This window comes from Engystomops pustulosus, chromosome 1 (genome assembly GCF_040894005.1).
Source record: "Engystomops pustulosus chromosome 1, aEngPut4.maternal, whole genome shotgun sequence".
Taxonomy (NCBI): domain Eukaryota; kingdom Metazoa; phylum Chordata; class Amphibia; order Anura; family Leptodactylidae; genus Engystomops; species Engystomops pustulosus.
In genome coordinates, this window is record NC_092411.1 from 206,607,036 (window position 1) to 206,628,904 (window position 21,869).

Genomic DNA, 21,869 nt, shown 5'->3' on the forward strand with positions numbered 1-21,869 from the left:
TTTATACCTCAAAGTCATATTGCAAATCAGTGTGCTTTCACTGTAGGCTAGAAAATAGCCATAGGAGAACCCCAATGGCTTACTTAGGCCTACAATAGCGTTATATTTTCCTTTCTTTTGTTTGCTTGTGGCTGGGCTTGCTGGCATTAGTAGTGCAGCTAGTACCATATTGTGAGGAATTTGCTGGGAGACTTGGGACCGTTGTGTTTAGCTCTTAGTGACACGCATATCCACCTCAAACACCGAAGTGGGACAATTTATTAGGGGTTTGATTAGAATTAGGCAGAGTCTGCTGATTTATTTTTTTTTTATAACTCAAAGTCATCAGGCACAGCACAAAATCCAGTTGTGTGCTGTCAGTGTAGGTTAGAAACTAGCCATAGCAATAGGATAGCATCGTTTTGTTTAAAAAAAATAAATAAAAAACACAAAAAAAAAAATGTAAAGTTTACACTTTAATTTGGAAAATGTTAACCCGAGGGCTAGGGGTAGAGGACGAGGGCGTGGACGTGGGCGTCCAACTACTTCAGGGGTCAGAGGCCGTGGTCCTGGGGGGGTGAGACACCACCTGCTGATGAGGGAGCAGGGGAACGACGCAGAGCTATACTCCCTAGGTTCATCATGTCTCAAGTTACTGGGACTCGTGGTAGAGCACTGTTGAGGCCAGAACAGTGCGCAGAGGTGATGTCGTTGATTGCGGACAATGCTTCTAGCCATTTGTCCACCAGTCAGTCTTCCACACAGTCCACCCATGTCACCGAAATCAGCACTCCTCCAGCTCCTCCACCTCAGCCTCCTTCCCCCCAGTCTGCCCCCTCCCAACAAAATTTGGCATTTGAACAGGCATACTCTGAGGAACTGTTTTCTGGACCCTTCCCACAGTCACAAACCACTTGTCCGGTTGCTGCTGAGCAATTTTCCGATGCCCAGGTTTTCCACCGGTCGCAGTCTGTGGGTGATGATGACATTATTGACGTAGTGGAAGAAGTGTGTAAAGAGGTGTCGGACGATGAGGAGACACGGTTGTCAGACAGTGGTGAAGTTGTTGTCAGGGCAGGAAGTCCGAGGGGGGAGCAGACTGAGGGATCGGAGGATGATGAGGTGACAGACCCAAGCTGGGTTGATAGGCCGGGTGAACACAGTGCTTCTGAGACGGAGGCGAGTCCTATAGCAGAACAGGTTGGAAGAGGCAGTGGTGGGGCCAGACGGAGAGGCAGGGCCAGAGCTGGTGCATCAGCGCCAACTGTTGCCCGTAGTCAAGCTCCCGTGGCGAGGGCTAGATTTTCAGAAGTCTGGAGGTTCTTTAAAGAAACACCGGATGACCGACGGACTGTGGTGTGCAACCTTTGCCAAACCAGGATCAGCAGGGGTTCCACCACTACTAGCTTAACTACCACCAGTATGCGCAGGCATATGAATGCTAAACACCCCACTCAATGGCACCAAGCACGTTCACCTCCGGCAGGGCACACCACTGCTCCTTCCCCTGTGTCATCTGCTAGTCAGCCCCCTGCCCAGGACCACGGCCCAAACACCTCCCGTGCGAAAACCCCATCTTCGCCTGCACGATCCTCCACAGCATCCACCAGCGTTCAGCTCTCAATACCCCAGAGGCTAGAGCGCAAAAGGAAGTATAGCGCAACCCACCCACACGCCCAAGCCCTCAACGCCACATCTCCAAAATGCTTAGCCTGGAGATGCTGCCCTATAGGTTGGTAGAGACCGAGGCCTTTCGAAACCTCATGACGGCGGCCACCCCTCGGTATTCGGTCCCCATCCGCCACTACTTTTCCCGATGTGCCGTCCCAGCCCTGCACAAGCACGTGTCAGAGAACATCATCCGTGCCCTGACCAACGCCGTTTCTGACAAGGTCCACCTGACCACGGACACGTGGACGAGTGCTGCTGGGCAGGGCCACTATATATCGCTGACGGCACATTGGGTTAACTTGGTGGAGGCTGGGACCGAGTCTGACCCTGGGGCTGCTCATATACTGCTGACGCCGAGGATTGCGGGGCCTACCTCGGTCCAGGTCTCTCAGGCCTACTACGCCTCCTCCTCCTCCCGCCCCTCCTCCACCTCCGTGGGAATGGCGCCATCAGTCGGTAGCTCTAGGCACAGCAGCAGTGCCGTCGCTAAGCGACAGCAGGTGGTGCTCAAACTGCTGAGCCTAGGCGATAAAAGACACACCGCCCAAGAGCTATTACAGGGCATCACGGCGCAGACCGATCTGTGACTGGCACCGCAGAACCTGAAGCCAGGCATGGTTGTGTGTGACAACGGCTGTAACCTGGTGGCGGTTCTGCAACACGGCAGACTGACACATGTGCCATGCCTGGACCATGTGTTAAATCTCATAGTTCAGCGTTTCCTCAAGACATACCCCAATCTGTCTGATTTGCTCACGAAGGTGCGCCGCATCTGTGCGCATTTCAGGAAGTCCAGCACAGATGCTGCCACTCTCAGGGCAGCGCAGCGCCGCCTCCAACTGCCCGCTCACCGACTGTTGTGCGACGTGCCCACGAGGTGGAATTCAACATTAACCATGTTATCCAGAGTTTACCAGCAGCGCAGAGCGATTGTAGACTGCCAGATGTCAACTTCCACCAGAACTGGTAGTCAGGTCAGTCAGCTTCCTCAAGTCTACAATGAGGAGTGGACGTGGATGTCTGATATCTGTCAGGTGCTGAGTAACTTTGAGGAGTCAACACAGATGGTCAGTGGCGATGCCGCCACCATCAGCCTCACCATCCCGCTGCTTGGCCTGTTGAAAAACTCTCTGGTCAGCATGAAGTCGGAAGCTTTGCGCTCGTCACAAGAGACGGGGGAAGAAGATTCCCTTGTTGATAGCCAAAGCACCCTTAGGTCTGTTTCTCAGTGCATATTGGAAGAGGTGGAGGAGGATGAGGAGGAAGAGGAGGAGAATGTTGGCGAGACAGAAGAGGGGACCATTGTTCAGTCCTTTACTGTTCAGCGTGTATGGGCAGAAGAAGAGGAGTTGGAGGAGTTGGAGGAGGAGGAAATGGGCAGTCAGGTCAGTGAGGGGAGTGAATTCTTGCGCGTTGGGACTCTGGCGCATATGGCAGATTTCATGCTAGGCTGCCTATCCCGTGACCCTCGCGTTCAAAGAATTTATTCCAGCACCCATTACTGGGTATTCACTCTCCTGGACCCACGGTACAAGCAAAATCTTTCCACTCTCATCCCTGGAGAGGAAAGGAGTGTGAGAATGCATGAATACCAGCAGGCCCTGGTGCACAAGCTGAAACAGTATTTCCCTTCTGACAGCGCTAGCGGCAGAGGGCGTACTTCTGCGGGACAAGTATCGTGGGAGAGTAGGCGAGCAGGCAGCTTTTCCAGCACTGGCAGGGGTACGCTTTACAAGGCCTTTGCCAGTGTCACCCCAGCAAGACACTGTCACCTGTCCCCAGTCTCGGCAGAGTAGGGCTGATCTTTACAGAAAGATGGTGAGGGAGTACGTAGCTGACCATACCATCGTCCTAAATGATTACACAGCTCCCTACAACTACTGGGTTTCAAAGCTGGACATGTGGCACGAACTGGCGCTGTACGCCTTGGAGGTTCTTGCCTGCCCTGCTGCTAGCGTGTTGTCCGAGCGGGTTTTCAGTGCAGCTGGTGGCGTCATCACCAATAAGCGTAGACGCTTATTTCACCAGGCTGACGCTTATCAAGATGAATAAAGCCTGGATTTCTCCGGATTTTCATTCTCCACCAGGTGAAAGAAGCTGAACCTGAATAATGTATGCACTCCTCCTCCTCATTGTCCTCCTTCTCCTCGTCTTTGTACACTAAAGCATAGGAAACTGGCTATTTTTTGCCAGGGCCAACTGGCTCTAGCTATAGTACTCTATGTATTTAATTTTTCTGGAGGGCCACCTACCCGGTCCTCTGTTTTAAGCAATTTTTGGGAGTGCCACATACAGGCACTCAATCTATTTAATTTTTCTGGAGGACCACCTACCTGCTCCTCTGGTTTGAAAACTTTTTTGGACTGCCACATACAGGCACTTAATTTATTTTATTTTTCTGGAGGACCACCTACCTGCTCCTCTGGTTTGAAAACTTTTTTGGACTGCCACATACAGGCACTCAATTTATTTAATTTTTCTGGAGGACCACCTATCTGCTCCTCTGGTTTGAAAACTTTTTTGGACTGCCACATACAGGCACTCAATTTATTTAATTTTTCTGGAGGACCACCTACCTGCTCCTCTGGTTTGAAAACTTTTTTGGACTGCCACATACAGGCACTATCCAAATTAAATTGTCTCCATAGCAGCCTCCACATGTCGTCTTTTTAGCTGGCTCCGCACGTTGTCTCCATTGCTACCTCCACACGTCATCGCCATAGCTGCCTCCAAAAGTCGTCCATATAGCTGCCTCCATACATGGTCTCCTTATCAAACGAACTGTGTCAGGCAGAATTTTGGGTTGTTTTCATGGCTTCCACATCAAACTTGTTAACTTTGTCGCCACCCTGCTGTGTAATCCACAAAATATACTGGCAAACTTTTATCATTTACCGATATTATTTCAGCGCTTCTTGCGCATCTGTTTACATTCCCCTCACCCGCCATATCCCAAACTTATAAGAACGCTACTACACTTGATCTTATACAAAAGGTTCTTAGAAGTGCTGTTTGGGGAGTAGCCTAGAGACAGGGGCTTGGATTGGCGAAAGCTCGCCTGGCAGCGGAGCGCCAGCTCCATCTCAAGATCCAACTAACATAGTTTTAACTGCAGCACCTTTAATCTACTACTAGTTCACTGCCTCCATACATCGTCCCCTTATCAAACGAGCTGTGAATTTTCAGGTGTTTCACCAGATACATAGTGGAACTCGGCCCATCTGTCGCCGCCATGCTGGAGACCTGAAGTTGCAATCATAGCAGCGCAATATGGATGCCCCATACTGTCGCTCTTAATCATGGAACCATTTCCGTAAAAACAATTAAAAATAGAACCACTATGCTATTCCATTATTCCTAGGTGAAATATTCAAACGACCCGGCCTGCTTTGAAAATTATAATTTTTTCAAAGTAAACGCTTCTGGCCAACCGGCCCATTTTGGGTGGGGAGGAGCCGAGAGACAGGGGCTTGGACAGGCGAAATCTAGCCTGGCAGTGGACCGCCAGCTCCATCCCAAGATTAGGCAGCCTCAGAGGCATCCATGCATGCTGCCCCTGCTGTTTCCTGTCCATTTTGCCTCCACGATTCTCCACAGCGTCCACCAATGTCTCATTTCAACTCTCTATACCCCAGACGCTGGAGCACGAGAGAATATGCAGCACATCATCCCCTTATCAAACGACCTGTGTCAGGCAGAATTTTCAGGTGTTTCACCAGATACATAGTGGAACTCGGCCCATCTGTCGCCGCCATGCTGGAGACCTGAAGTTGCAATCATAGCAGCGCAATATGAATGCCCCATACTATCGCTCTTAATCATGGAAGTCATCTCCATGGCTGCCTCCACATGTCGTCTCCTTATCAAAAGAGCTGTGTCAGGCTCATTTTTCGGGTGTTTCACCAGATACGTTATGGAACTTGGTCACTATGTCGCCACCATGCTGTGTTATCGACTAAATATACCGTCAACCTTTTGTTCACATAGGAAATCATTTCACCTCCTTTGGTGAAACCTGAGTCCATTTAGGGTATGTCGCCATGACACTCTCTAGCCTGCCACTGCTGCCGCTGCCTCTGCATGCCGTCCCTTATAGTGTCAGGGTCAATTATTGGATGTTTTAGATGCTATCTAGCCTCATTCGGTCACTCTGTCATGGCCATGCTGTTGCCCATAATTTTGGCATAATGGTGCGATTAAGCAGCCTCAGAGGCATCCATGCATGCTGCCCCTGCTGTTTCCTGTCCATTTCCGTGGTGTTTCCATCCTTTTCTGAGGTTCCCAGGTGTTTGGCCAAGCTTCCCTGTGCAGAGCCTTGGTCCCCTTGAAAAATGCTCGAGTCTCCCATTGACTTCAATGGGGCTCGTTATTCGAGACGAGCACTCGAGCATCGGGAAAAGTTTGTCTCGAATAACAAGTACCCGAGCATTTTAGTGCTTGCTCATCTCTAGTAACCAGGTAACCAGATGTAAACTGGAATAAGAAGCTATATATATTTCAGTGCATACTTGCATCCTCCTCATAACTGATAGTAAAAGGTGCGCTGATTAAACTTAGTGCCAGGATTACATCTCTTCTGACGCTGTGATTTACACAGTCTACTGCGGCTTCGTTCACTAATCACCTAGCAACCTCTGCTCTGGATAGGTACGTGTCTAGGCCTTCTTCTTTTATGCATGAGCCGTATAAAAAGATTCCTTTGCTGTCCACAGGATCAGGGAAAAATATTTCTTATTGACACAAAATAAGTTTTCTAAAGTTTGGCCAAGCTTCCCTGTGCAGACCCTTGGTCCCCTTGAAAAATGCTCGAGTCTCCCATTGACTTCAATGGGGCTCGTTATTCAAGACGAGCACTCGAGCATCGGGAAAAGTTCATCTCGAATAACGAGTACCCGAGCATTTTAGTGCTCGCTCATCTCTAGTGTTTACATGTCCAAAACAACTTGTGTAAAAAATACATAATTGTCCACGCCGTAAAAGTAAGCCATCATGCTGCTCTGTGGACCAAGCACTATACACTAATGTGGGTCAAAATACAAAATACTAAATCATATGTTAAATTTCTTAAAGATTGTAGTTTCCCAGATGGAATCACTCTTGACACCTGAAATCTAATATCTGCCCTGCATAAAAGCTAAGCAGGGCTCTTTCCCTTTTTCCAGCTTCTCGGTACATAGCGTGGAATATTAAATACTGAAGACCTAGAAAGTACACCTCATCCCACAGATAACAACCCTCATACAGCTCACAGAAAAATATTGCTGGGGGGGGGGGGGGGTGAAAAAACTGAGATGCAAAAATGAAAAAAGGTCAGGTTAATGGGTTAAACAACCCAAAAGGCGAATACACCTGCCTTGAGAAGTAGAAAACTTACTGTACTTGAACCTAAAACAAAACTTAATATGCCTAATACCCACAGAGGAATGTAGATCATCTGATAAGTACCCCCCGTAGCCACATTGACGCCCCCATGCCGATTAAGAAAGAAAAACATACTTACTTTGCTCCTGGCACCTTCTTCATAGTTTTGGTGCAGGCAATGTATCATGACAATATCAACAATAGAATGCTTTAGGTAAGGATATGGCATCTATGATTGATGCAAGAAAATCTCTTAACATTTTGATAATGTTTTTCATCTTTTCCTGTATTTTTCTGTGGCTCTTCATTCCGGAAAAATTAAAATACATTATAGACTTGCTGGTACAACAGACAAGAAAGCTTCCATGAACTGCTTTCTGTAGCTCACTTTTCAACTTTACTGTGTAAACTGTGACAGAGTCAGCCTTGGGGAGCACATTTGCCTGGCAGTGTGTCAGGCTAGATTTGGTAAGTACTGTGAAATTGTTATCTGCCTGACCGCATTGTGCCATCTACAAAGTGAAAACACAACCCCACAGGATTTATTCAAAGTTAGGCCTAGACTTTTTAGTTCTGGTGAACAGAAATCTAAATGTTTAGAGTTTACCAAGACATTGTGGATAATTGTAAGTTTACAACATTGTAAGTACAGTACAGTATGGGTCCTTTTCTGTTCAAGGATAACTTTGCTCCAGGTCACAAAGAGGTGCTCTCAAAGGCATGGTGAGTTTTATGTATTTGATCTACGATTCTCATAGAACCATAACTTTACCCCCAAATTAAAACTTTTGGGGAAAAATGAAGCGGAGACTGCAAGCTTGGTCTTCGCACCAGTCCTTGACCTCACAAAGGCCACACTTCAACTTTGCTGAAGAGTGGAATCTGTTTGACCTGCATAGGGGGCCAACTCTATGGCTTAAGAGTCCTAAAAGACTTTTTAATAGTGATGAACAGGTTAGTTGAAATTCAGGTTACAGGAATTCAGCTGAACACCGGGAAAAAATTGGCAAACATAGGCTAGAAAATTCCTTAAAATAATGACATATCATATAATATTAAATAAACAAAGAATAATTTAATAATATTTAATAATTTTTTTTTTACATGTTGTTAATGTCATTGAGTTTACAGGGCTCTGGTTGTTCAGACCCAGTTATTCTCTCTGCAATATAACAAGCAATGGGAAAACTGCATACCCCTTCTCTCACTGTGTTTAAAGGCACTCTGGGTTTTCAGACCTAGTTAGTCATTATCATAGTGGAAAAGAGCTAACGGTAAAACCACAAACCCTTCTTTTCCCAGCAATTAAAGGCGCTCTTGGTGATCAGACACAGTTATTTGATCTATGCGGTAAAAGAAGTAATTGGAAAACCACACACCCTTCTTTCACCTCAGATACTGCAGTATTTAACAGATTTCAATTTTTAATGACAGTTAATGCAGAATTTGACAACCTCAGTTTTGAAAGCCACAACAATTGGCACTTGGGTTTCATCTTCATTGTAGATCTCTTGTGATGGTCCATGTACTCTATGGCTTTTTCTTCTTTTGCAACTTTTGTAGCGAATTTGCACTTTTGGAACTTTTTTTGTACCTAAAACAACCTCCCTTAAAAGTTTGCAGTTGTTTAGTTTTGGGCCATTACAAAAACAAATTTTGATAGTCTTACCCTAAGGGGGCAAGTGGGACTGATCACCCCACAAGATCCCAACTCAAGGTAAATCCAGTTATTGAGGGCCTTGTTTAGACTAAGGATCCCTTTAATTGCAACCATATCCCCTGGGTAAGCTGCATTCCACTACAATACCACCAAGAGGCAGAGATAGGGTATTAATGTGCAATATTTGCAACTTGAAAAGATCAATGTTGTATTCTGCTAACATGTATTTTTCTGCAAGTTAAAAAGCTTCTGATTCACTGGCATTCTGGAAAGTTCCATAACAGGGAGATAATGAATTGTTCTTTATCTGGACATATGGGTCTTCTGTATAGTTCTTCAGAGAGACACATATCTGCTGTGCTAGAAATTTGCTGTTTTCCCAGTGAAGCTGACCACTGATCACGCTGACTGCCACAGGGGGATACACAAGCGGAATTCTCACTTTAGAAACCCCAGGCTGCTGTGATATCTGCGGCCTAGCCACCATCATAGTCAGCCACTCAAGGTTCTAGTTCTTACTGCCGGTCACCCCCGGGGGGATGTGTAGTGTGGAAAAGTGGATGAGACATAAAAAAACATGAAAATACCCACTGCTGCTTCCATTTTCTGAGCCTCTAGCCCAACCTCCTGAGTGATAAGATCACCTGTCTCCCCGCAAAGGGAGGATCTTCGTCACCATCATCATCTCTAAGCCTTTGCACACCATCCAAGGGAGGTGTTTAGCTTTCTATCCCCAAAAAATGAAAAGAAAGCAGAAGTTTGTCCCATCTCATCCATTTTCCCCCATTGTCCTGAGTGGGAGATTTTGCTAAATTGCTGGCCTTTGAAATGCTACCCTTCAGGATTGTGTAGATGTTGAGCTTTAAAAATCTTATGATGGCAGCTGTCCCACTAAACATAATTCCCAGGCAACACTTCTTTGGGCCATCTCAGTCTATCACCAGCAGGATGTGGAGAAAATAAGGAGTGCGCTACACAACGCTATTAGTTGCAAGCTGCAAATCGCAACTGTCACGTGGACAAGTAATTATGTGCAGGGACGTTGCAACTCTTTATTTGTCCACTGGGTTAACCCCTTATCGACCTGACGTACTATTTAGTCACATCTGCAGGTGTATGGAGAAGGCTGTATCTCCATACAAGGTGGGTGTTTGCTGCATATTGCCGTTCGTTAACCTTTCGATCAGCATTAAAAAGTTGTGTGGGTGCCCCCATATTGGCTTAGTGACGTCATCGGGAAACGGCAATCTGTTACCATGACAGCCTCCGGGTCATACAAAGACCAAAGGTTTGCTTGTTTTAGGCTTTTACAATGTGCAATTTGCTCAATGTAATAGATTATGTGCAAAAGGTAGGATCAATCAGACAACCTAGGGTTAAAGTACTCTAGGGGGTCTAAAAAAATAGTAAAAAAAATATATAAAAATTCAAATCACCTTCCCTTTCCATTGAACTGAAATAAACAGTAAAAATCATAAACATGTTAAGTATTGTTGTGTCCCAAAATATGATAACAGTTTTTCCCAGCATATAACCATATAACGGAAAATATCACAGAATGCCAAAAATTACACTTTTCACCATTTTGCTAACTATAAAAAAATTAATAAAAAGTGATTAAAAGGCTGTATAGTCCTTAAAATGGTAGCATTGAAAATGTCATCTCATCATGCAAAAATTTAAACCACACACAGCTCTGTACACTGAAGTATGAAAAGCTATTAACGCCAGCAGATGACAAAATGAAGAATTTTGTTTTTGTACAGGTTTTAATTTTTGTAAATGTATGAAAACATTATAAAACCTATATGAATTTCGTATCCCTGTGATTGTACCCACCCAAAAAATAAAGGAAACATGTTATTTGGCGCCAACATTTAAAGCTGCAAAATCCAAGCCCACATGAAAATAGTGCAAATGCATTTTTTTCACCAATTCCATTGCATTTGGATTTTTTCCAGTACACGGCATGGAATATTAAATAGCGTCAATATGTGCAATAAGTGCAAATTCTTACGGGTTATACTCGAGTATATACAGTTATAATAAGATCATAAAGATCTTTAGTATCCTTACATCCCAAAGCCTTATCTGTCAAGATATAAAAATGTTGATTCCTGGCGAATAGCCCGTCACAGAAAATGACAGAATTACCACTATTTTACCAATTTGAAACACATTTGAATTAAAAGTGATCAAAAGGCTGTACAGTCCCCAAAATGGTAGCATTCAAAATGCCATCTCATTCCGCAGAAAAAAAACACCTTACACAGGTCCGTAAACTGAGGTATGAAAAAGTTTTTGTACAAAATATTAACATTTTTTTAGATCTAATAAACATAATAAAACTTACCCACTCAAAGAATAAAGGGAAAGCGTAATTTGTTGCACATAGCTAAAGCTGTAAACACTGTGCCCAAAAGAAAATAGTGCAAGTATGTTTTAATCAATTTCAACACATTTGGATTTTTTCAACCTTCCCAGTACATGGCATGGCATATTAAATACAGTCACAAGGAAGCACCATTATGCAGAAGACAAGACCTGAGACAGCTCCATACACAGAAAAATTACAAAGTTAAAAGGAGTTTTTGAAAGGTGGGAGAAAAAACCCCCAAAAAGATAGGTTGAAGGAAACCTGTCACCCACAAACCACACACAGTGGGGCACATTTACTAACCTGGTCCTGTTGCGATCCCACGGTGCGTTGTCCAATGAGGATTTGGGTCCGGTGTGATTCACTAAGGTCGTGTGTCCCATTTCCTGCAGGTGTCGCTTCTGCGCCGAGGTCCGCCGGAGTTCACCTTCTTCTTCCTGGTGCATGTGAGTGTGTGATCTTGCGACACATTTCGTTTTTTAAATTCTGCGGTTTTTCCGAATCCGTCAGGTTGTCCGATGGCCACGCCCCTCCCATTTCTGTCGCGTGCAAGCCGGCACCAATGCGCCACAATCCGATCGCGTGCAAAACGGAAATATTTGGGAAAACCCAACTGAATCTCGGTCCATGGACCCTCAGTATATGTGCCCCAGTATCTTTTAGATGTCTTTGTGCTCCAATCATGCCTCTATGCATGGGACTAGATCTACCATTCTTCTAAAAAAGACTTTTATTGATGTCCTTTGTTCCAGTCATGGAGGCGGGGAGCTGCAGTTTACAGTCAAGGTACTTGAACTGCCAAGCTGAAGAGAATTCCTGAGGTGGGGTGAGGAAGAGATTTAGAGGGAGACCGTGGCTTTGTATTACTCAGGAAGGGAGTAAATGAGTGTAATCATTCACCACTCCCTCTGGTTGTGTGGAGACAAAAAAATCTTCCTCCTCAGCCCTCCATGATGAGGGTAGGGTAGCTTGACTGTACACTTCAGTTGCCCGCCTCCATAACTGGAACAGAGGACATCAAAAAAAGTATTTTTTAGAAAATGCTGGCTCTAATCTCATGGCCAGAGGTAACTGTGTAACATGTATATAGACATCTAAAAAGGTACTGTGCTTGATTTGTGGTCTGGAGCCATAGTGGCAAAGGTTGTACAGAAATGTACAGAAATATTGGGTCAGATTTACTTACCTGTTCCTGTCGCGATCCCTGAGGTGCGTTCTCCGATGAGGATGATGTCCGCCGCAATTCTTCAAGATCGTGCGTCCATTTTCATGCGCCGGATTTGTGCCGCATGCAAGTTGGCGCGATTGCGCCAAATTCCGATCGCATGCGCCAAGAACCCTACTTAAATGCAGCGCAAATCGGAAAAACCCGTCGAAAATGCGCCATGCGGACCCTTTGTAAATGTGCCCCATTATTTCTTAGAAGTAATGCCATGGTTTTTTTTCCTGTAATGTTTGTATTGAATACAAAAAAAATCTGTGTAGGTCTGTACAACATATGAGATGTACAGTGGTATAGTAGAAGCCTCATGCACTATTAAAAAACTTTATAAAAAAGCTCTTATATGGTAGGTAGAAGCCCTAAAAATTTTTAGTAACATGAGGCATTAAAGTAACCACAAAAACTAATACATTTAGGAAATAAAAATATAGCTGTCATCATCAAACCTAAAAAAACGATATCAGTTATTTTTATCACGGAGAAGTCAAAGTTGTGCTGTGCTTTTTCCTGATGACCTTGGATTTTCATATTAAAATTAGTAAATGATCGAATATTAAATATGGTGTAAGACTGCTAACAGGAATTGCGACACTCCAATTACGGAAGGACTAATACAAAAAATGCTTAAGATCTTCATTCTATGGAAGACCGTAATTACAGGAGAGAATTTCACTGAGCTACGATGTACTTGTGTTACTGCAGCAGGAGTTAAAGATCTGTCTATTTTTCTCTCACCAGTAACTTACAAGCAAATATTCAGCAGCATGCTCAGACCACGGAGAGGAAACCTAACCACATATGTCCACCTGAAGAACAACATGGAAGAGGAGCTTCTAAACATATGCCTTCAAAGCCAGAAGACGCCTACAAACGGTAATGTCTTAATCAAATTACTATCTAATGACTGCTATTTCCCCATGCAGTTGGTGATATACCGTAGCTTATTTTCTTGTATAAATGGTGACACACGTTATAATGCTATTTATAAATGTTTCCATTAATTTACAATCACAGGTTTTCTGTAAATCAATAAACGGCAATGGCTATAGGCAGCATCATCTGGCAATTAGAAATCTTAAGGTTGTCTTGTAAAACAGGCAGATTACATAAGCTTTAGAAACAGAAGGTGCTGGTGTGCAAGCTATACTGCAAACAGACAGGTTGTACTTGTAACATATTGTACCCTTCCTCATCCAATCACTTCCCTTCCCTGGTTGAATTTGATGGACATGTGTCTTTTTTCAAATGTATAAACTATGGAACTATATTGTATTCAAGTGATTGACAGAATAGGGCAATATGTTTTGAAGTGAATGTAGATTGTCCAATAATAGCATTCTACCACATGCATGGTTTTCTATATTCAAGCTTATTGTTACTAAACTGTCCTAATTTCTTGTATAATTGTTACTTTTTAGATTTTTTTCTAAAAGGATGGTCAGAAAATAGTGATGAGTTTGTATAGTATCATATGTTCATATCATATACCTATACTTTCCTCTTTATTCTAGTATAAGGGGTTTGTTTCTGTATCAGTCCTGGTGCATACAATTTCGGTTGCCCCAGGATCTGACTATAAATCTTCTAGGGTCAGACATGGCAGATTCTTCTCATGAATAGCTTCTCCTATCTGCTTCTCTGTACAGAGACTTATTCTACAAGCTACAGGTAACATAAGGTCTCTATCCACGGGGAACTCTGACAGCGTTTGTTATAGCTCAGATGTAGCAGAGCGGAAGTGTGTCATTGTGTGTTATATGCATCTCATTCATCTCATAATCTCTCATCTTTGATCTATCTCTTCTCTCTTTTTCTCTATGTGAAATACTAGTAGAATGTTCATAAGCTAAATAAAAGTGTAAAACCTAAATAAAACTGTACCCTGATAATCTAAGCACATTGTCAGCACATAGTATCACATAGCACTAGAGGGATCATTAAGTGTCTGCTTAGAGAGTCCCCGCCCACACTCTGGAATTTGACACTGACCATCACAGCAATAAAACTCAGTAAAATTGTAAGGTAAGGGTTTTAAAAATTAGATCAATAGGGGATTCAAATTTGAGAGCTTTCTTTCATGGGCAAACCTCTTTAAGATTGACTGTACATATTCAGGTTTTAATCATTTATGCAATACAATAAACTTTAATCAAAATCAAAAAGCACATGTGATTTGCATCTTGCATTTTTTAGAAGATTCACTTCTGCAGGTACTATCTCTAATTCTACATTTTCTTCAGGGCTGATGGCTGTAACCTGGCATTTTTGATATGTTCCATGCACTGCACAAGTATACAGAATCTGCTCCCTAACTTTTTTAATCACACAGAGAAGCATACAGGGTCATACATGATATCACTGAATACATACTTCTCATTACACTACAGTTTTTGAAGAAAGACTCTTCAAAATTAGTTAATAAAATATGTTACCAAAACTCCTACTAGAACATCATTAAAAATAAAAGCTACAACATTTATATACTTTTATACCCCTGAGATGTTTATCCACAGTTTGCTAAATATTGCTGCTAAAAAAAATTACAAGTCATTCCGCAAAGTACAAGCCCTCATACATATATTTCAACATAAATTAAAAAGAAATATGCATTTTTATCCTTTTTCTATAAGTGCATGCACACTTGCATGCTTCTTTTACAGGTCTTTTAGTATGAAGCTGTTCTTTGCAGCAAAGAATTATAAATAAATGAACTAGAGATGAGCGAACACTAAAATGCTCGGGTACTCGTTATTCGAGACGAACTTTTCCCGATGCTCGAGTGCTCGTCTCGAATAACGAACCCCATTGAAGTCAATGGGAGACTCGAGCATTTTTCAAGGGGACCAAGGCTCTGCACAGGGAAGCTTGGCCAAACACCTGGGAACCTCAGAAAAGGATGGAAACACCACGGAAATGGACAGGAAACAGCAGGGGCAGCATGCATGGATGCCTCTGAGGCTGCTTAATCGCACCATTATGCCGAAATTATGGGCAACAGCATGGCCATGACAGAGTGACAGAATGAAGCTAGATAGCATGTAAAACATCCAATAATTGACCCTGACACTATAGGGGACGGCATGCAGAGGCAGAGGCAGCGGCAGCAGGCTAGAGAGTGGCATGGCGACATACCCTAATTGGACTCAGGCTTCAAACCAATGGGTGTCAGAGAGGAACCAAAGGAGGTGAGCAAGAAGCGCTCAAATAATATCGGTACATGATAAAAGTTTGCCAGTATATTTTGTGGATTACACAGCAGGGTGGCGACAAAGTTAACATGGAAGCCATGAAAACAACCCAAAATTCTGCCTGACACAGCTCGTTTGATAAGGGGACCATGTATGCTTACAGTTCATGCCAGTCGCTGCACTGGCTGCCAGTCTCCTTTCGAATACAGTTTAAAATAATAATAACCCTCATCCATAAAGCTCTGTATAATGCTGCACCCCCCTACCTCTCCTCTCTTATCTCAGTCTATCGCCCAACCCGTGCTCTTAGATCCGCCAGTGATCTTAGATTAACCTCTACCCTAGTGCGGACCTCCCACTCGCGTCTCCAAGACTTCTCTAGAGCTGCACCAATTCTATGGAATGCTCTGCCCTGGACTATCAGACTAATACCTAACCTCCAAAGTTTCAAACGTGCTCTTAAAACCCATTTCTTTAGGCAAGCCTATAACACTCATTAACTGCATGAAGTTTTAACTCTTCTACTAACCCGTCCTGTGTCGTCCTCCCATCTGTTATCCAGCAACCAACAGGCACCAGACTTCTCTGCAGTCCCATTCACCCTGGACCTGGTATATAAGATGACGGCTGAGTGGTTCAAGCGACAGCAATTCCATTTATTATATTTTGTTCTATTCCCTAAGAAGAATGGCTTGACCGTTAAATATTCTTTTACCTCGTGTTACCCCATCATCTTCATAAACCGTAAGCTCTGGCGAGCAGGGACCTCACTCCTGTTGTTCCATACAAATGTTGTGCTCTGTTACAATACATTTGTATTTGTTTCCTATGATTTGTAAAGCGCTACGGAATATGATGGCGCTATATAAATAAAGATTATTATTATTATTATTATGGAGGCAGTGAACTAGTAGTAGATTAAAGGTGCTGCAACTATGTTAGTTGGATCTTGGGATGGAGCTGGCGCTCTGCAGCCAGGCGAGCTTTTGCCAATCCAAGCCCCTGTCTCTAGGCTACTCCCCAAACAGCACTTCTAAGAACCTTTTGTATAAGATCAAGTGTAGTAGCGTTCTTATAAGTTTAGGATATGGCGGGTGAGGGGAATGTAAACAGATGCGCAAGAAGCGCTGAAATAATATCCCTAAATGGTAAAAGTTTGCAAGTATATTTTGTGGATTACACAGCAGGGTGGCGACAAAGTTAACAACTTTGATGTGGAATGCCCTGTAATAGCTCTTGGGCGGTGTGCCTTTTATCGCCTAGGCTCAGCAGTTTCAGCACCGCCTGCTGTCGCTTAGCGACGGCACTGCTGCTGTGCCTAGAGCTACCGACTGATGGCGCCATGCCCACGGATGGTAATTCGGAGGAGGAAAAGGTGGAGGAGGGGTGGGAGGAGGTATAGTAGGCCTTTGAGACCTGGACCGAGGTAGGCCCCGCAATTCTCTGCGTCGGCAGTATATGACCAGCCCCAGGGTCAGACTCGGTCCCAGCCTGCACCAAGTTAAGTGTAGTAGCGTTCTTATAAGTTTGGGATATGGCGGGTGAGGGGAATGTAAACAGATGCGCAAGAAGCGCATGATGCGCATGGAGCTGGCGCTCCGCTGCCAGGCGAGCTTTCGCCAATTCAAGCCCCTGTCTCTAGGCTACTCCCCAAACAGCACTTCTAAGAACCTTTTGTATAAGATCAAGTGTAGTAGCGTTCTTATAAGTTTAGGATATGGCGGGTGAGGGGAATGTAAACAGATGCGCAAGAAGCGCATGATGCGCATGGAGCTGGCGCTCCGCTGCCAGGCGAGCTTTCGCCAATTCAAGCCCCTGTCTCTAGGCTACTCCCCAAACAGCACTTCTAAGAACCTTTTGTATAAGATCAAGTGTAGTAGCGTTCTTATAAGTTTAGGATATGCCGGGTGAGGGGAATGTAAACAGATGCGCAAGAAGCGCATGATGCGCATGGAGCTGGCGCTCCGCTGCCAGGCGAGCTTTCGCCAATTCAAGCCCCTGTCTCTAGGCTACTCCCCAAACAGCACTTCTAAGAACCTTTTGTATAAGATCAAGTGTAGTAGCGTTCTTATAAGTTTAGGATATGCCGGGTGAGGGGAATGTAAACAGATGCGCAAGAAGCGCTGAAATAATATCCCTAAATGGTAAAAGTTTGCCAGTATATTTTGTGGATAACACAGCAGGGTGGCGACAAAGTTAACAACTTTGATGTGGAATCCATGAAAACAACCCAAATTTCTGCCTGACACACCTCGTTTGATAAAGGGACGATGTATGGAGGCAGCTATATGGACGACTTTTGGAGGTAGCAATGGAGACAACGTGTGGAGGCTGCTATGGAGACAATTTAATTTGGATAGTGCCTGTATGTGGCAGTCCCAAACATTTTTCAAACCAGAGGAGCAGGTAGGTGGCCCTCCAGTAAAATGGAATAGATTGAGTGCCTGTATGTGGCAGTCCCAAAAATGTTTCAAACCAGAGGAGCAGGTAGGTGGCCCTGCAGTAAAATGGAATAGATTGAGTGCCTGTATGTGGCAGTCCCAAAAATTTTTCAAACCAGAGGAGCAGGTAGGTGGCCCTCCAGTAAAATGGAATAGATTGAGTGCCTGTATGTGGCAGTCCCAAAAATGTTTCAAACCAGAGGAGCAGGTAGGTGGCCCTGCAGTAAAATGGAATAGATTGAGTGCCTGTATGTGGCAGTCCCAAAAATGTTTCAAACCAGAGGAGCAGGTAGGTGGCCCTGCAGTAAAATGGAATAGATTGAGTGCCTGTATGTGGCAGTCCCAAAAATGTTTCAAACCAGAGGAGCAGGTAGGTGGCCCTCCAGTAAAATGGAATAGATTGAGTGCCTGTATGTGGCACTCACAAAAATTGTTTCAAACAGAGGACCGGGTAGGTGGCCCTCCAGAAAAATTAAATGCATGAAGTACTATAGCAAGAGCCAGTGGGCCCTGTCAAAAAATAGCCATTTTCCTCTGCTTTACTGTACAAAGAGGAGGAGAAGGAGGAAAATGAGGAGGAGGAGGAGTGGATCAATTATTCAGGTTGAGCTTCCTTCACCTGGTGGAGATTGGAAATTCTGAGAAATCCAGCCTTTATTCATTTTAATAAGCGTCAGCCTGTCAGCGCTGTCAGTCGACAGGCGTGTACGCTTATCGGTGATGATGCCACCAGCTGCACTGAAAACCCGCTCGGACAAGACGCTAGCGGCAGGGCAGGCAAGAACCTCCAAGGCGTACAGCGCCAGTTCGTGCCACATGTCCAGCTTTGAAACCCAGTAGTTGTAGGGAGCTGTGTGATCATTTAGGACGATGGTATGGTCAGCTACGTACTCCCTCACCATCTTTCTGTAAAGATCAGCCCTACTCTGCCGAGACTGGGGACAGGTGACAGTGTCTTGCTGGGGTGACATAAAGCTGGCAAAAGCCTTGTAAAGCGTACCCTTGCCAGTGCTGGACAAGCTGCCTGCTCGCCTACTCTCCCTCGCTACTTGTCCCGCAGAACTACGCACTCTGCCGCTAGCGCTGTCAGAAGGGAAATACTGTTTCAGCTTGTGCACCAGGGCCTGCTGGTATTCATGCATTCTCACACTCCTTTCCTCTGCAGGGATGAGAGTGGAAAGATTTTGCTTGTACCGTGGGTCCAGGAGAGTGAACACCCAGTAATCGGTGCTGGAATAAATTCTTTGAACGCGAGGGTCACGGGATAGGCAGCCTAGCATGAAATCTGCCATATGCGCCAGAGTACCAACGCGTAAGAATTCACTCCCCTCACTGGCCTGACTGTCCATTTCCTCCTCCTCCAACTCCTCCAACTCCTCTTCTTCTGCCCATACACGCTGAACAGTAAAGGACTCAACAATGGTCCCCTCTTGTGTCTCACCAACATTCTCCTCCTCTTCCTCCTCATCCTCCTCCACCTCCACCTCCTCCGATATGCGCTGAGAAACAGACCTGAGGGTGCTTTGGCTATCAACAAGGGAATATTCTTCCCCTGTCTCTTGTGACGAGCGCAAAGCTTCCGACTTCATGCTGACCAGAGAGTTTTTCAACAGGCCAAGCAGCGGGATGGTGAGGCTGATGATGGCGGCATCGCCACTGACCATCTGTGTTGACTCCTCAAAGTTACTCAGCACCTGACAGATATCAGACATCCACGTCCACTCCTCATTGTAGACTTGAGGAAGCTGACTGACCTGACTACCAGTTCTGGTGGAAGTTGACATCTGGCAGTCTACAATCGCTCTGCGCTGCTGGTAAACTCTGGATAACATGGTCAGTGTTGAATTCCACCTCGTGGGCACGTCGCACAACAGTCGGTGAGCGGGCAGTTGGAGGCGGCGCTGCGCTGCCCTGAGAGTGGCAGCATCTGGGCTGGACTTCCTGAAATGCGCACAGATGCGGCGCACCTTCGTGAGCAAATCAGACAGATTGGGGTATGTCTTGAGGAAACGCTGAACTATCAGATTTAACACATGGGCCAGGCATGGCACATGTGTCAGTCTGCCGAGTTGCAGAGCCGCCACCAGGTTACGGCCGTTGTCACACACAACCATTCCCGGCTTGAGGTTCAGCGGTGCCAGCCACAGATCAGTCTGCGCCGTGATGCCCTGTAATAGCTCTTGGGCGGTGTGCCTTTTGTCGCCTAGGCTCAGCAGTTTGAGCACCGCCTGCTGTCGCTTAGCGACGGCACTGCTGCTGTGCCTAGAGCTACCGACTGATGGCGCCGTGCCCACGGATGGTAGTTCGGAGGAGGAGGTGGAGGAGGGGTGGGAGGAGGAGGAGGCATAGTAGGCCTGAAACACCTGGACCGAGGTAGGCCCCGCAATCCTCGGCGTCGGCAGTATATGAGCAGCCCCAGTGTCAGACTCGGTCCCAGCCTCCACCAAGTTAACCCAATGTGCCGTCAGCGATATATAGTGGCCCTGCCCGGCAGCACTCGTCCACGTGTCCGTGGTCAGGTGGACCTTGTCAGAAACGGCGTTGGTCAGGGCACGGATGATGTTGTCTGACACGTGCTGGTGCAGGGCTGGGACGGCACATCGGGAAAAGTAGTGGCGGCTGGGGACCGAATACCGAGGGGCGGCCGCCGCCATGAGGTTGCGAAAGGCCTCGGTCTCTACTAGCCTATAGGGCAGCATCTCCAGGCTAAGCAATCTGGAGATGTGCACATTAAGGGCTTGGGCGTGCGGGTGGGTTGCACTATATTTGCGTTTCCGCTCCAGCGTCTGGGGTATGGAGAGCTGAACGCTGGTGGATGCTGTGGAGGATCGTGGAGGCGACGATGGGGTTTTTGTGGCAGGGTCCTGGGCAGGGGGCTGACTAGCAGCTGACACAGGGGAAGGAGCAGTGGTGTGCACGGCCGGAGGTGAACGGGCTTGTTGCCACTGAGTGGGGTGTTTAGCATTCATATGCCTGCGCATACTGGTGGTAGTTAAGCTAGTAGTGGTGGAACCCCTGCTGAGCCTGGTTTGGCAAATGTTGCACACCACAGTCCGTCGGTCATCCGGTGTTTCCTTAAAGAACCTCCAGACTTCTGAAGATCTAGCCCTCGCCGCAGGAGCCCTCGCCACGGGAGCTTCACTAGTTGACACATTTGGCGCTGATGCACCAGCTCTGGCCCTGCCTCTCCGTCTGGCCCCACCACTGCCTCTTCCAACCTGTTCTGGTCGAGGACTCTCCTCCGTCTCAGAAGCACTGTGTTCACCCGGCCTCTCAACCCAGCTTGGGTCTGTCACCTCATCATCCTCCGATCCCTCAGTCTGCTCCCCCCTCGGACTTCCTGCCCTGACAACAACTTCCCCACTGTCTGACAACCGTGTCTCCTCATCGTCGGACACCTCTTTACACACTTCCACTACGTCAAGAAGGTCATCATCACCCACAGACTGTGACTGTTGGAAAACCTGGGCATCGGAAAATTGCTCAGCAGCAACCGGACAAGTGGTTTGTGACTGTGGGAAGGGTCCAGAAAACAGTTCCTCAGAGTATGCCGGTTCAAATGCCAAATTTTCCTGGGAGGGGGCAGACTGGGGGGGAGGAGGCTGAGGTGCAGGAGCTGGAGGAGTGGCGATTTCGGTGACATGGGTGGACTGCGTGGAAGACTGACTGGTGGTGGACAAATTGCTCGAAGCATTGTCAGCAATCCACGACATCACCTGTTCGCACTGTTCTGGCCTCAACAGTGCTCTACCACGAGTCCCAGTAACTTCAGACATGAACCTAGGGAGTGTAGCTCTGCGGCGTTCCCCTGCTCCCTCATCAGCAGGTGGTGTCTCACCCCGCCCAGGACCACGGCCTCTGACCCCTGCAGTAGTTGGACGCCCACGTCCCCGCCCTCGTCCTCTACCCCTAGCCCTCGGGTTAAACATTTTTAAAATGAGAGTTATAACTTTATTTTTTTTTTTACTTT

The 21,869-nt window shown here is 45.9% G+C and overlaps 1 protein-coding gene across 1 annotated transcript in view; it reads left to right on the top strand.

Moving 5' to 3' along the window:
* Positions 1-13,026: 13,026 nt before the first annotated feature.
* TET2 (tet methylcytosine dioxygenase 2) overlaps positions 13,027-21,869 on the top strand; it is a 98,132-nt gene continuing 89,289 nt past the window's right edge. The window contains exon 1 of the mRNA XM_072118914.1: positions 13,027-13,143. The gene's annotated coding sequence lies outside the window, so the exon portion shown is untranslated. The remainder of the gene's footprint in view (positions 13,144-21,869) is intronic.